General features: G+C 41.8%; 1 protein-coding gene across 2 annotated transcripts in view; it reads right to left on the bottom strand.

Annotated features, from left to right (window-relative positions):
• LOC111874847 (soluble guanylate cyclase 88E) overlaps window positions 1–1,708 on the bottom strand; it is a 153,603-nt gene extending 151,895 nt beyond the window's left edge. Inside the window, exon 1 of one of the 2 annotated variants that reach the window (XM_023870687.2) lies at window positions 1,517–1,708. The gene's annotated coding sequence lies outside the window, so the exon portion shown is untranslated. The remainder of the gene's footprint in view (window positions 1–1,516) is intronic. The other variant, XM_023870688.2, reaches the window with a different exon arrangement.
• Window positions 1,709–16,672: the final 14,964 nt, after the last annotated feature.

Below are 16,672 nucleotides of genomic sequence, written 5' to 3'. Positions count from 1 at the left end.
ACCACATATACACGGTGCCAAATCCCAGAAGACTGCTTTCTTCATGGTCACCGCCGTGAAAGCCTCAAATCTTACATCAATAAAGTTCTTACAATTGTTCTGTAATACCTGTGTCCTCCGAACGGAACCAGAATAGCTCAGTCAGTATAGCGACGGGCTATCAGATGAACGGCTGGAGTTCGATTTCAAGCAAGGGCAAACGGTTATAATCTTCTCCACAGCGGCCAGACCGACTCTGGGGACCACCCAGCCTCCAAACCAATGAATACTGGGAGCGCATTCCCCAGAAGTAAAGCAGTACGGATGTGAAACTAACCAGTTACCTCCATCTAGTGCTGAGGCTAAGAATGGTGGAACTATACCTCCACTCCCCCATATATCTTAGTAAAGTGGTGCTAAATTAAACACAGGGATAACTTTACCTGTTACATTTACATCTTCCTATTAAAAACAGGTTCAATGCGTGGACAAATACGTATTAATATAAAGAAAATTTTCTTTTATGTCCTGTTTATATAATGTAAACGTCTCTCATGTTACGTATAAACATACCTGTTGACTTAAACCTACTGACAGTGTAATTATAAACAATCATACCACACGCCTTTGACACTAACATTTCCTATTCGAAACGTCATCTTAGACACAGATTCCCAATTTAGGCTGTGTAGATAAATTCACGACTTGCATTCTTCCGTCGGAAGGATTAGACCCCAGGAGATGAACCATTCAGAATTAATATGTAATTATGGTTCTTATATAAAATTGGCAGGAGCCGCAACACAAGGCCTCGGCCTACACAAAACATATCCATCGACAGCCCGAATGCAATTTGAACCCATGATCCCACTGTTCAAGAAGTCTGCTTGTACCGGTTCTCACGGTATCTTGTTTGCGGATTTTCTTATTTTTCCTTCTACCCTCAAGATGGAGGCGATACGTTCCTCCGAAACGTCGGTTAACACCACATATACACGGTGCCACATCCCAGACCACTGCTTTCTTCATAGTCACCGCCGTGAAAACCTCAAATCTTACAAGTCTATGATAGTACGCGCGGCCACAGTAATAGGCGTTCAGAATTTCATACAAAAACTATTTAATGCTAAATTCCGATAAAAAAGAATTTACAAAATCTACGCATATAAGCGATTCATCTTTCGAGAAAAATAAGTGGATTATATGAGTATAAATATATTGATAAAAGCTGTAGAATCTTCTTAGCTAACTTGTGATGCATACATAACCTCACCAAGAGCTATGAATAAACATTAAGGTGTTCCAATTATAGATATATCGTTTACGATTATAAGATTGTGATTAATGGTAATGTCATTAAGTTTTCCTAGTTCGACTTTTCTCTCGAATCATTGTCTTAGAAACTGACTTTGATTTCCTCGAAGTACGTCATAATCTTAAGTAGTAAATAACGTTTAGTCCCATTAGAACGAGATTACAAAATCAGTTTAACCAGTTCGCAAAAAGCGAGACAATATTAATGAAAGTCTACACTCACCACTTGTGCTGGCCTCGCCGGCAGCAAGGAAACACACGCGGTTCAATTGTTTTCACCTCACATCCCCAGTATACACGAATAGAGACACACAGTCTCGCTCGCCCAGCACAGACTGAATCGCACAGCTAACGACACGGATTGGCCACTAGCAGCTACACACCTCAATAAACCGTACGCATGCTTCTGAGACCCCTCCCCACCACCACACTGCTCTGAAGCGTCTGTTATTCTCAAGTTTCGCCTTAGTGATGTGTCTTTGTCAACTTTGTGCGATTGGGCAGCGTTCATACTCTAATGGGAAAATGCTTTTAATCAGCAGTTACGTACAAAAACGCGTGGCTGCATTCAGAACTGAAGTGAATATGGGTCTCCCTGCATCCAGTACTATTCATGACGGTGTAGAGGGGAATGGAGGTGAAGTCTCGCGCTTTCTTACCGAGCAAGATGACACCAGTGGCGAAGTTCCTTAAGTCCGGTTGGAATGATAAATTCCTAGAGGAGGTCATGTTGATCATAGTTCGGTGCACGGTTCGATTCTCGGCCGGGACACTAACAATCCTGAATTACGTATTCCGTGCGTTTCCTCACTCGCTCCAGGCAAACACCGAGACAGTATCTTAAAATAGGCCACGACGGCTTCCTTCCAAATCCTTTCCAATTATTTTTTTTCACCATCATTTTATCATTTGACCTGCTCTTAAAGCTATCCTTGTAACAAGCTGTCGAGGCTCCCACACTTTCTGGACAATCGGCTCACAGATGGCGGTGAGGCTGTCAGCCTTACGCGCCGGCCGTCCTTTACCCCCCGGAAGATTCCTGGTACTCATTTCTGTTAGAGACTGAATAGATCCCTGAGCCATGGTGCTGTTGGAAGGATAAGGCTAACTGAAACACCAATGACCTCATCAGGAATCGGACCTGCGACCTTCCAGCTTGTAGCATAGTGCCTCAAATAACTATGTTACAGCGTACCTCCCGAAGAGAAAACTGTGTAGACCAAAAAAGGTGTTGTGAAGCATTTGAAGAGGACTATGTTGATATATTGACCTGGTAACTGGAACCGAGGTTATAAAGGAGAAGGGGCTTTGTGCCCCTCACTGCCTTTATTGACGTTCGCTTCAAAACCCTCAACTAACCAGCCGAGTCTTTTTTTTTTGTGAGCTCACAAATATCATTGGCTTCATCCTCTCACCCAAAGAGGTCACACGCCTGTATCGTGCGGTACTTCTGGTCACTATAAGCTTAACAAGGGACGTTATTAATAAATCTGACTGCTTAAAAACAAGAAGTATTAAAGTACATTTTACAAGTACTGCAGCAAATCATTCATTTCGATAATTCAAATTCTTTGTTGTATTACATAATTGTATAGCATAACATTATTTAGGAGCCGAGATACCTTAAGCCGGTCACGGTAGCCGAGTGGTCTAAGGCATGTACTGTCTTCGCTCGCTCGAAAGCCGGGATCGTCGGTTCGAATCTTACACAAGGCCTGGATGTTTGGTATGTGTTTATTCTGTGTTTGAGTTGTCCTGTGTTTAGGTAGAGGCCTTGCGACGAGCTGATCAATCGTCCAAGAAGCCCTACCGTCTGTAAAATAATCAAAACGAAAAAACAACTTTGACGCCGTAACGGTATAAGAGAAATGGATTAAGTAAATAAGTAAGATAGCTTAGTCGGTATCGCGACTAGGCTTTGGGCTGGACAGTAGATCGATTCCCGGTAGGGGCAAGAGATTTTTCTTTTCGCTATAATGTCCAGATCGCCTGTAGGGTCACCAAGCCTCATATATAATGGGTACCGGGTTCTGTTTCTCCGGGGTAAAGGGGCAGGGACGTGAAATTAACAACTCAACTCCATCTAGTGCCGAGGTCAAGAATGGTGTGGTCATATCTCCAGTCCCCCAGACGTCTTCATGACATAGTGTTTAATTAATTAAACCCAAAAATAACTTTACTTTTATAGCACAATATTATTAATGTATAATACAATTTGACGTTCTCGCGGTGGGGAATATGAAAAATAAAGTCTTATTTGACGTGGTATAACGTAAAATGATAGAGGGTTACTGACGTTTCGGAAAGACTGCCGCCTCAATTTCCCTGAAGATGGAGGTAGCGGGTTCCTCCTAAACATTCGTAACCATTTACCACAATATACAGGACGCTTCTGAATTACTGTCGGGGTTTCCGTTCATGGACCATTGAATCCCCGATAATAATTTAGAATCATCCTGTATAGCACATCCCAAAATATCTCAATATTAGCTAATGTTCAGTCCCCTCTGGGTTATTTCACGACGCTGACAATAGCTACATAGCGTCGTATGATAGAGTCACTGATAAATGATGAATTGGAAAGGCATTGAAAGGAAACAGTCGTGGCTTAAGGGAGATTCTATTCCTGGAGGGGCTGACATAAATCATGAAGTAACCTAAGTTAGAATGGCCGGTGTCCCGGCCGAGATTCGAAGCCAGCACCTCTCAAATACGCGTATAGACCGTTACCCTTCGGCCGTCCAGACAGTCGACAGTCGCCAGTCGCTATACCAACTGCGCTTTCCGGCTCTTAAAATTATAATATACAAAACTATAGTTTTTCTTGTGGTTCCGTATGGATCTCAAACTTGGTCTCTGTAATTAGGAACATAGACTGAGAGGGTCTGAGAACAGGGTGTTGAGGAGAATATTTGGACCGAAGAGGGATGAAGTGACAGGAGGTTGGAGAAAACTGCATAATGAGGAGCTTCATAACTTGTACTTCTCCAAATATAATTAGAATGATCAAGTCAAGGGGAATGAGATGGGCGTGCCATGTAGCACGAATGGAGGAGAAGAGGAGTGCATATAGGGTATTGGTTGGAAAGCTAAAAGGAAAGAGATCAGTAGGAAGACCAGGACTTAGGTGGGTCGACAATATTAAAATGAATCTTAGAGAAACAGGATGAGATGGTATGGACTAGATTGACCTGTCTGAGGATAGGGGCCAGTTGAGGGCTCTTGTGAACACGGTACTGAGCCTTCAGGTTCCATAAAAGTTCTTGACTAGCTGCATAATTGGCGGCTTCTGAAGAAAGGTTCAGCTCCATCGATGATTATCCATTCATTCGAGACTGTAAGGTCTGAACTAATGACAGTGCCATTAAATAAACTACATATAAATAAATATTGTCCCGGCTATCCAGGAGCCGGGATAGCGTAGTCGGTATAGCAACTGGCTGCGGGCTGGAACATCAAGGATTCGGCATTCGAGTCCCAGTAGGGTCAAGAATTTTCTCTTCTCCACGTCGTCCAGACCGGCTCTGAGGTCCATCCGACGTCCTATCCTGTAGGTACCGGGGGCTCTTTCCCGGGGGTAAAGCGGCATGGGCGCGAAACAGACCACTCACCTCCAACTAGTGTCGAGGTCGAGAAAATTTGGATCTATGTATCACTCCCCCATACGCCTTTATGACGTAGTGCTCAATTGGGTAAGGACAGGGACAACTTTAACTTCATCTGCTATCCTGTCTGACGCGTCTCGTAATTTTGGTCGATCCCTCTCGGCAAATTCCTGGATAATATATTAAAATTGGATATGTCCACCTCATTAGAAATATTTTTTTTTCTTGGCACTATAGCCCCAGTGGGCCTAGGCCTACCTCCGTTCACTTCGGTAGAAATATTTTACAACTCATTATTCACCAACCATCCCATTCGATTCTATATAATTTGAAATACTAATCATGCCATAAAATAAACAACAAAAAAGACATAATCCCTCATTTGAGATGAACTGGTATGCGGACAAATGTCTGATGAACAGAGTTTTTTTTTTCCCCCTGAGTGTTGAACTAAGAATTTGTTGATCCCTGGCTACATAAGTTGACGAGCTGAAGTCACTAACCCGAAACTTTCATTCACGTAACAAATGCGATCAGTATTCCAGTAAATGAGGTGGAATAGTTCAACGCATCTTAACCTGTCTGCTTCACACAGATAGCGTGAGCGGTCGCCCTAATTCTGTCTAAGTTCGGTCAATGTTGGTACCGAACAAGTTCTCCTGCTGCTACCATATTATATCTGTTACCACAGTCATTAATCACCCACAGTTCCTAGTCCACAAAACTGCAACTCCGGATGGTGCCCTTCACCTGCGCCCCTACATGTTTACCTTTTCATTTCGAAGCCATAACATTCGCACTGCATATGTAGATATGCGCAACATGTCTTCTCTCTTCTTTCCAACAGAAGTTACAATGAATATTTCATGTATCTGAATTTACTAAACAATCCTTTCCTCTTTAAGACTGTGATCTGTGGCATCATTTAATCTTGTATGTGAATATCAATGATTTGACAGCTCTGAAGATTTCTGACGATAATGCGTAGCACTCAAGATTACTAAGGTTTTGGGTTTTGTCTATCGTCCGGTATTCTAAAGAACACAACGCTTCGAAAACTAGATCTGCTTCCGTCTTCAGGTGAAAGGATGGGAGACACCTATTCTCTTGGGTCTTGCAGAAAAAGCTGAACTCTTCAATCGCCATTTCTAGTGGTCCCAACGCAGATCATAGTGGCCGCGCGGTATAATGCACAAACTGTCTTCGCTCGCTCAAACACTCTGATCGTGGGTTAGAATCCCACTTGAGGTATGAATATATGCGTTTATTCTGTTTGTGCTGTCCTGTGTGGGCAGATAGCGGCCTTGCGACGGGCTGATCCCCTGTTTAAGGTGTCCTACCGACTGCGTAAAAGACCAAGAAACTCAAGAGCGGCCAAGGCCCAACAAAGGGCTGCAGAGTCCTAGATAGAGAGAGGACCCAAAAGAGAAGGCGCCCCCATCCTTTAACCTGAGAACGAAAACAGATCCAGTTTCAGAAACTATAAGTTCTTTAGAATGCCGGGCGATTGATAAGGTTCAAACGGTCAGTAATTCCAAGCATTGGTGCACTGGTTTATTTTGCGATGCTGTCATTGTCTACATTACATAGCGACGAATGATGTATCAGAAATTATTTTGACGGAAGTCGTCGTGTTCGATAAAAGGTGAACAATTTCTTCTCCAGCAAGAAGATGAATTGCTTCTCAAGAAAGGCTGTCACATACAGTGACTCGGTTCGTTATTGTCACTTTTTTCACCAGCTATTAATTAACAAATTAAAACTTACTTCTTGCTTCCTGGTCAACAGTCTGATGAATTCTATCTTCTGGGATATAACGCCCTATAATCCGATGAAAATCCGTCGATTTTTCGAAGAAATATACCATCTTAATCTTGTGGCTGAAGGCAAGGAAGACACCAGCATAAGGGAAACGGCAGGCAGCCAGCTTCTTGCTGGTATTTTGCTTGGCATACTTTTCAACCTAAATGTCGGCTGACTTCCACCGGACTACAAGGCGTCATATCCTAGAATATATAACTCATCACAGACACGGTTGTATTTTACTGTATTTCCTGGAACCTACACAAACCCACCTTTTGTTTGAAATAATTAAAATGGGCCCTAACTTTCAAGGACACAGAAAATTGCGGGTTGTTTTTTATTTGTAAACATATTGTGGTCAATTCATGCGATAAAATATTCTCTTTTGTTAATATCGTGACAGAAGGTCCCGATAAAATATGTGTTGTATTCAATACGTAAATAAAATTAATTTAAGTGAGGATAAACCACGATTTAAGGGTTAAATTGTTCACCAAACTCAAGTTTAAGCAACTTTAAAGATAAACGTCCATATAGAAAGGGGGTGGTACGGTGTAAGCCACTCTAATGAATGAAAACTGCGCACAGTTGGAAAGGAGGGCGTTAATGAAATTATGTGAGGGTGGTTTGTAACCGCAGAATAAAGAGAGAATCCAATTTACGGAACAATGTTTCAAGCAGGCGCACGAGAATTGACAGAAAAGTTTACTGAAAGTGACTTTTAACACTTCAAACGTATAGCTGCAAATTGTAAAAAATCGACATGAAATTTTCTTCGGTGGCCTCTGCGGAGAAGCAGACGTGAAGAAGAGGTGAGTGACTGAACGCTTATGTTGACATCTCTTACTGTTGGATAATATTCTTAAGGTCGCTAAGTTATTTTACAGTGCCCTCTCAAGCAAAATGTTCATTTTAAAAGCAAAATAATGCATTAATGGTTGTAAAAAAAAATTAAAGCTATCCCTGTAACAGGCCGAACGCTTATGTTGACATCTCTTACAGATGGATAATATTCTTAAGGTCGCTAAGTTATTTTACAGTGCCCTCTCAAGCAAAATGTTCATTTTAAAAGCAAAAGAATGCATTAATGCTTGTAAAAAAAAATTAAAGCTATCCCTGTAACAGGCCGAACGCTTATGTTGACATCTCTTACAGATGGATAATATTCTTAAGGTCGCTAAGTTATTTTACAGTGCCCTCTCAAGCAAAATGTTCATTTTAAAAGCAAAAGAATGCATTAATGCTTGTAAAAAAAAATTAAAGCTATCCCTGTAACAGGCCGTGGAGGCCCATAGGGCTGTGAGACGTCGAGGCTCTCACATTTTCTAGACAATCGGCTCACAGGTGGCGGTGAGGTTGTCAGCCTTACACGCCGGCCGCCCTTTACCCACAGGAAGATTCCTGGTACTCATTTCTGTTAGAGACCGAGTCGACCCCAGGGCCATAGTGCGGCTGAAAGGTTTGTTAACGTTGTAACAGTTTATCCCGCGGAATTATACCAGTAGCCGGAACACAAAATCTCTCTTCAGAGCACTCAGTTCGTAGACCCGGCAAGGATACGACAACTTGCTTCATAATTCAGTTCCCCATATAAAAGATTAACATTTTCCTTTATTTAGCGCTGATAATACCCCAATAATGAGGAACACAGACTGAGGGTGTTCGAGAACAGTGTTTTGAGGAGAATATTCGGACCGAAGAGAGATGAAGTGACAGGAGGCTGGAGAAAAATGCATAATGAGGAGTTTGATAACTTGTACTCTTCGCCAACTATAATTAGAATGATCAAGTCAAGGAGAATGAGATGGGCATGCCATGTAGCACGAATCGAGGAGTGCATATTGGGTATTGGTGGGAAAGCCAGAAGGAAAGAGACCAGTAGGAAGACCAGGACTTAGGTGGGTGGACAATATTAAAATGAATCTTAGAGAAACAGGATGAGATGGTATGGACTAGATTGATCTGGCTCAGGAGGGCTCTTGTGAACAAGGTAATGAACCTTCGGTTCCATAAAATGCTTGGAAGTTCTTGAGTAGCTGCACAATTGGAGGCTTCTCAAGAAGGGCTCAGCTCCAAGAGTGAGTGAATACCCCAATAATATCTAATGGAATATATCTGATATCTTCGATGTTTCTGTACATGTTCAGCCTAAAATTTGTTATATTTTTATACAGGCCTATGTATTACAGTCTCAAAAGTAACATTTATTCTTATATATATATATATACATAGTATATGTTTATGACATTTTTCGGCCGTGCACGGCTGGGCGACCCGGGTTCGATTTCCGACAGTGCAAGGCGTTTCCCTTCTCCATAGCCTCCAGATCGGTTATGGGTTCCGCCGAGATGCGGCCGGGGTGTGAAGTTGACCATTCACCTCCATCCAGTGCCGAGATCAAGAATGGTGGAGCTATACCTCCACTCCTCCATATGTCTTCATGGCGTAGTGCTTAACTCATTAAACACAGGAACAATTTCTTTTTGGGGGGGGGGGGGGCACAGCCATCATCAGGTACATATAATTTTTTATTCGAAAACTCTTTCACTGTATTCTCGGGGTTACTGGGTTTCTGGACTTTGTCCATCGTCCGGCGTTCTATAGAACACAACGTTTCGGAAACTATATCTGTTTCCGTCCTCAGGTGAAAGGGTGGGAGACACCTGCTGTACAGGGTCCGATAGAAAAAGATAACCTCAATCAGTGAACGTGTGGTCGCGGCATTTTACTGAGGGAGCTGAAGAAAACCATTAATGTCAATATTGTTTATTTTAAGGACCGCCTCTTTGGTCTAGTGGTTCCTGGCTGCACATCCATAGGTACCGGGTTCGATTCTCGGCGCTACCAGATTTTCTGAGATGTAGTGGGTCTGGAACGGGGTCCATTCAGCCTCGTGAGGATAATTGAGGAGCTATTTCAAGGAAATAGAGGCTCCGGTCTAGAAAACCGAGATTAACGCCCGTGGGGATCCGTTGCGCTGACCACGTGACACACTCTACCCGCAAAATTTGGCACTAACTTCGCTGATAAGCGGCGGTCCCTAGGTCGGTATAGTTAGCTTGCGGGCAACAGACCACGGAATTTGTTTGTTATTTATTTTAGGACGTCAGTATGTCACATTATATAGCGTCGAATTGTAGAATGATTGCTGAATAATAAATTGGAAATTATTTGGAAGATAGCGATCGTGTCCTAAGCGAGGTAATATCTCAGTATTTGCCTTAGGGAACTGAGGAAAATAACCAAATGCCTCAGCCATACTAGCCGGTATCCTGGGCGAGATTCGAACTAAACTCCTCGTGAATACAAGTTTAAGATTGTTACAGTTATACCTGCATGCTCGGGAAAACCCAATATAAACATCAGTCAACCGGTAGGTGTACCAAGATTTTAAACCAAAACCTCTTAAAATACGAAGCAGGAGTTCCACCAGATCCACTGTGACGTTTGGTCGAATACCCTATCGGCACAGTTCTGACTCCAGGTTTAAATCCACAAGTGTCTGTAGCTGACGTCAAATTGCAAACTTTTACTCATTAATAACATTGCATGACCATGAAAAGGGGGCTCGGCGTAACCGTATAATTAAGCGGTTTCAAATTGCAGCCACACTTATCTATGGCGCTCGTGTAATATACTATTACAATATATTTACAACCTCGAGAACTCTTCACTTCCGGTTAAAATATTCTATCGTATGCCATATGGCACTCAAACCTCTCTATGCAACCGTAACAACGTTTTCTAATCGCTTTACCGCGTACATTGAATGCAAACGCAATGCCTTATTCTGGCGATATGCCTGTCTGCCTCACACATGTCAGTCAACCGTTTCCACAGGCTTTCGTGAACTTTTAATTAAATTTTTATACAAAAAAAAGGTAAAGCTCTCCTGTAACCGGCCGTGAAGTCCCATAGGGTTGTGAGACGTCGAGGATCCCACATTTTCTAGACAATCAGATCAGAGATGGCGGTAATGATGTCAGCTTGATGCGCCAGCTGCCCTTTACCCCCTAGGAAGATTCCTGGTATTCATTTCTGTGAGAGGCTGAGTCGAACCCAGGTTCAAAGTGCGGCTGGAAGGATTAGGTAAATTTAAAAATCCACCTCAACGGGACTCAAACCCGCGACCTTCCTGCTTGTAGCACAGTGCCTCAACAAACTACGCTACCGCGTGCCCCATACAAAAAAGGTGAAATAAGATTTTTAAGTTGGTTATTTAACGATGCTGTAAGCGAAGTTAGCCGATCACAGTGGCCGTGCGATCTTAGGCATGAACTGTTTTCACTCGCTCGAATACTATGATCGTGGGTTCAAATCCCACTCTCGCAACCCTATAAACATCCACAGCCTGTTACAAGATAGCTTTTAAAATTGAATCTGCGTTAAAGGAGAATTACCTGTATAAGGGTTTCGTGGCTAGTCGATGTCTACCAAAGGTTGACAACCCTGCTTTACAATGAGCTTCCACGTGAAGCTTCTCAGACATCGTCGTTCTGTTCACGGGTACCACGGCTTTCTAATAGTCCTCAACTGCAGTAAATCTCTCATCGCCTACTGGAGCAGCGGTTTAGGCATGAGATCAAAGTGAGGCAGAACGGAGAAGGAAATTTGGCAAAAGAAAGAAACGAAGTCGTCATGAAAATATTATGCGGATGTACATGTTGCCAGCTTTATGTTGACTCTACTGGACCAAAGGAAAAGTTTTGTGTCAATATTTATAATAAGGTAAGTGTTAAAAGACGGCTTGTCTGCTCATTTTTCCTCTCTAACTTGGTGCGAACTTCCATTACATGGCTATTTTGGTTACTTGGCCCGCTGTTAAAACCAGATTCAGAGTTAAACATAAAAGTTATTTATAGAAACCACTATATTAGTGGAAATATGACGATAGGAAGAGAGATTGGGTATAGGCATTCATTCCAAACGTACCCGCTTCAAATCTCGAACGGATTTACGTCTATTCTGAACGAACCTTCGTTTTGTCCATCGCTCCTTCAGACAAGCTACCGCCGCAACTTCGTCTTATCTAATATCAACATCATTCGATCTCATTTCACTCTAAGAAACCTCTGCACTTGAAGCAGCGTTCCAAAATAATACACTGGAATAGTAAGTTAGTCTACTTATTAATAAAATAATACACAGCGTGTATAAAGATCCACATATTCTTGACTTAGGCACTAGTTACAGGTGAGTTGTCAGATTCACGCCCCGGCCGCTTTATTCCCAGGGAAAGAATGTGCACTACCCATTGGATAAGAGGCTGGATGGGCCCGAGAACCGGTCTGAACAACGTGGAGAATGTTGCTACTCCCGGGATTGGAACTCCGACCCCTCGGTCGTCCTTTACATGTATATGTACTCATTAAAAATAATGCAGGTTATACTACATTACGGAGGAATGAATAGAAATGAAAAGCAAGAACGAAGACGTGCTAGCCAACATAAACCGGCCAAGATTAACTCACCGTCGTGGCTGCGGTTCTGAGACAAATTATTATGGGATAATGGCTCAGCGTGTGTTCGTCGTAGCAAATATTCATTATAGGCCAAGCCAGGGGCGGTGTAAGCTTAAATGCAGCCCCAGGAATCGAGAAATTGAAGCCCTCGCCTTAATTAAAAACGGATCATTTATTCTCAAAACTTCGTCACAATTAATGTCATGTGCATGTGTGTGATGATGGACGGGTTTGGATTGGTGAATAGATTTATTGACCACTTACAGACAAGACTCGGAACTTCAAGCAATTACGGCGCCACCGTTAATTTACAAAACTCACAAATCACCACAACACCCGCTAAGAATTTTCCCAGCCTGCTGTGTCTTCACCAGTCGTTCCATAACAACGGCTCCTAACAGTGGAGATTCTCCAGCTTCACTCGTTCAGACCCTCTCTTCACCGTTTCACGTAAAGAAATCAACTGAACTTAGTGCCTTACTTATATCTCGGCAAGGACCACATAGAAAACATGCCTCATTCCCATTGTTGTAGTCCAACTGATGCATTATTAAGAATCTGCTGCATAGCAACGAGAACTTGTTTATGGAGCCGTTGCCCAGAAACGGTCACTGTTTACACAGTCATCGCTTAGCAAACGGGTGTATACGCCACAATAATAAACATATAAAGCAAAATCCCTAAAACAAAACCACGAAACACTGATGAGCTCCTTAACACATTCATTCTAAAGCTTTCTGTAATACGAAAGTCATTTGAAAGCGCAGCAGTCTCGGTTTAAGCTAAGAATAGACAGCAAATGTCGCATATATTTAGACATACGTATCCATTGTTCTTCCGTTTAAGCACGCACATTTTATTTTAATAGCGAATTAAGATGCAGAACATGTTGTCACTACATGTGTGTTAAAAGAGACCACGCAAAACCCGAATTTGGATATAAAGACGGCGTCATAACGCGAATAATACTTTAGCCCTTGATTGTTTCTTGTTTGTTCGACCAGCCATTGTTTATTCAACATCGTTCCGTCCAAATACCAACCGTTTCTTCATGAAGATGGCACATGTGAACAAGGATTTAATGTTAACATCAATGTACTTCTTCAAAGTAGTAATCCATTGAAAAACTGAAACCATAAATTATATAAAAGAGTTTTATCTTCTACGATAAAATTCCGTGTAGTGCGGCCAAAATTGACGGACGTTTCAGAGGAAAATATCACCTTGTTGCTTGCTATCTTCTTCATGTTGGTTTCTTGCTTGCTTTTTCTTCGACTTTCAATATTGAGGCGATATATTCCCCCGAAACGTCGTTTAGCTTCACCGGAGTACATGTTGTCATATCCCACAAGACAGAAATCTTCATATACACCTCTGTAAGAACCGCAAATCCGTAACACACTATATCGTTTAAACTATTAGGTTAGGTTTAGTTTTTGTTCCATGGCTTGCCAGTAGCTCTACCTAGGGGCCCCACAAAGTAGGATAAATTCTAGGAATTCTGACGATGAACCAAATTCAAAATAATACTTTTAAATAATGTGCCACACTGCTGTCAATTATTTTTTAATTTTGGTACAATTATAATTTTTTTATATTTTAAATTTTACGTTTACGGATAATAAAAGGGAAGATGTAGGACTCTGTACTGAATGCAGAAATATTTCCTTGAATTTGATCTTCTCTTAACATTTCGTGACTATAATTGATGTATTACTTCTTTCCCATGTATTTGAACTTTGCCACATATTAGAAAAGAAAATATTACATTTTCCAGTAGGGTCATTTTAAAGATCTTTAATATTTCGTGATATCACTATAATCTTTCTTTTTAATTCACTTATTGCGGGGTGGAGTCCAGCTGGGTCCACTCGGCACTGCGGCCACTGATTGGCCTATTGTAGCCTGCCTCGGGTGATTATGACGATGAAAAATTTGGTGGAATGAAGATTGGCAAGGGAAACCGAAGTACTCGGACAAAACCCGCCACTTTGTCTGCCACAAATCCCACCTGACCAGACCCGGGATCGAACCCGGGCCGACGCGGTGGGAAGCCAGCGACTAACCGCTTGAGCTATGGCGCAATATCACACATTTTCATCCATGAGGTACTAGGCATGAAAGTTGTGGCTCCCTTTTGTACACATATTTCCAACTAGGCCCATCAAAGCAAATATATTTTATTTTCTACTCTATAACAATATTCTGTTAACATTTTTCTCAAAAAATCTGTTGTATTTCAGCAAATTATACGAGTTTTTGTTCTCATGACGGTGACTATGAACAGTACAAACTGTTGGTATATGACGCCGTGAAGTCCGATATTTAATAACCTTTCGGAGAAACTTGCAGTCTCCTTCTTCAGGGTAAAAGTAGATTGCACGGAAAAGAATGGTCAGTGATATATTGAAGGAAGGCCAACGACTGGGGGCTAAGAGGGAACCAATGAGAGTGATGTAAACTGATGGAACTGAAGAGGCAGACTTGCAGATGGGCATAAAAGCAAAAGGTAAAATGTACAGATGGTATTATCGCAGAAGATATTCACTTCATTTTCACCGTGTTATACAGCAAATCCATTATTAGTAGACTGACAGTGATACCAACAGTTGTTACATATCAATAAACCAGGTTAGTTGAACACGCCCGCTTTGGGAAATTTTAAGAGTTTCAATTTGAAATGAAGTTTAATATTTTGAAACGAAGCTACATTCTTCTAATTGGAGCAGTTGTGGGTCAGCAGACGATATTACCAAAGCTATACTACAGAGGATAACACCAAGAAGTCAAAAGGTGGCCAAACCGTATTCATTCCTGTTGAATAAAGTGAACTGGCAGGATAAACTGTTAGGTCCTATTCGCCATTTGTTTGCTGGTAAAAAGGGCAATGTAGAGCCCTACATATTTCGATATAACATTTCGGATTTTAATGCAATAAAATAAGAAAAAAATTACATTACTGTGGAAGGGCCGGCCTTACTAACAGTGGCATGGGAATAACTTTTCAACCACTGAGTATAGAGGACTAGCTCATTTTCCTCCTTACGGTGCGCTCCGTCCGAACTTACCCTAATCGCTGAAAAGCACAAATACGAAACTGCATATTATCCCTTTTACCCGACCTCCTATTGCTACTAATGCTTGCCAGCGCCCTGTTCTCAAACACTATCATACTGTGGCATGTAGACCCGTTGCCAGGCAACGACCGCGAAACAGCTAAGCAACGGCAGTTGCTAGACAACTGCCCCCGACGCCCAGATAGGTCAGTCAGTCAGTCAGTCAGTCAGTTAGATAATGGCTGGGGTTCAGTTGGGAGACGTCGCTGTGAGAAGCTAGTAGCTAAGGCACAGGGACAGATCGGGAACCCAGAGGAAGGGGAACGTTGCCGTTGGTAGCCACTACCTAGCAACGGCATTGAAGACGTGACTGTGGACACTAGTGTTGGTCTAACAGTAAACTGTAAAGTGTGTGAATTCGTGAAACGGTTATAACTACTTGTAGTGACGGATCTGTAAGAGTTCAATAAATCCAATTACCAATTCAAACCCCGTCTATAGTCAAACTCACACACGCGATAATATTCTACACATGTCGCCACTTGCTTAATGTTGATTGCAGTTAACATTGTGCAAACACTAATTCCGCCAAGAATGCTCCAACGTGGCCAAAATTCCGTATACCCAACTTGCTTTTTTTTTATTATTTCGTGCATCCTGTTGTGTTATTATATACAATTCTTTATTGGAGTCCGTCGTAACACAACAATATAACGGTCGCGGTTAATATTACTTTAGCTACATGTTTCGGCTTTTAACGCTATCATTAGGCAAAACACATGATTACTATATATATTGCAATCTGTATTCCCAACAGAGCGGACAAAATACATTGTAAAATGAGGCACCGGCAAAACAATTAATGTCAAATAATACTACATCTACACCACGGGTCTCCAAACAGTTTACTACGTGCACACAAGTCTTGAATATACCATTATGTCCGCGAGAATATAACAAGATTGCAACAACTGACTCCATAATATGCAATATCACATGAAGAGTTTTGAACCATATATTACTCCATAACTTTCGTTTTATAATAAGATTATAATTCATTGTATTTTTATACCTTGTATTTTATAATGTAACAGTTATCAAGAGTCCAGCTTTACTGTCACAATGAAATTGCAGTTCAATAGTGTGTGAATATAGTAATCATGTGTTCTACCTGATGATAGCTTTAAAAGCCGAAACATGTAGCTAAGGTAAATATTAACCTTGACCGTTATGTTGTTGTGTTTTATTACTATTATTGTTATTGGAGGGGGTGGGTTTCCCCATGCACCGCGACTAATAGTCTATTGTACGTCCCCTTTTGATATTCTACCAGTCACCATACCCTGCCGGTACTGGTGCTCGCTATCAGCCCCGTTCAGCCAGCGAGGCTGCTGTGTACCCGATGCTTCTCCATCTACCGGAGGCATCGGAAACTACTTTTTACCTAATGTTG

Source organism: Cryptotermes secundus, unplaced genomic scaffold (assembly GCF_002891405.2).
Source record: "Cryptotermes secundus unplaced genomic scaffold, Csec_1.0 scaffold160, whole genome shotgun sequence".
NCBI lineage: Eukaryota > Metazoa > Arthropoda > Insecta > Blattodea > Kalotermitidae > Cryptotermes > Cryptotermes secundus.
The sequence above is the reverse complement of the archived record's forward strand: the minus strand, read 5'-3'. Positions and strand labels throughout refer to the sequence as shown.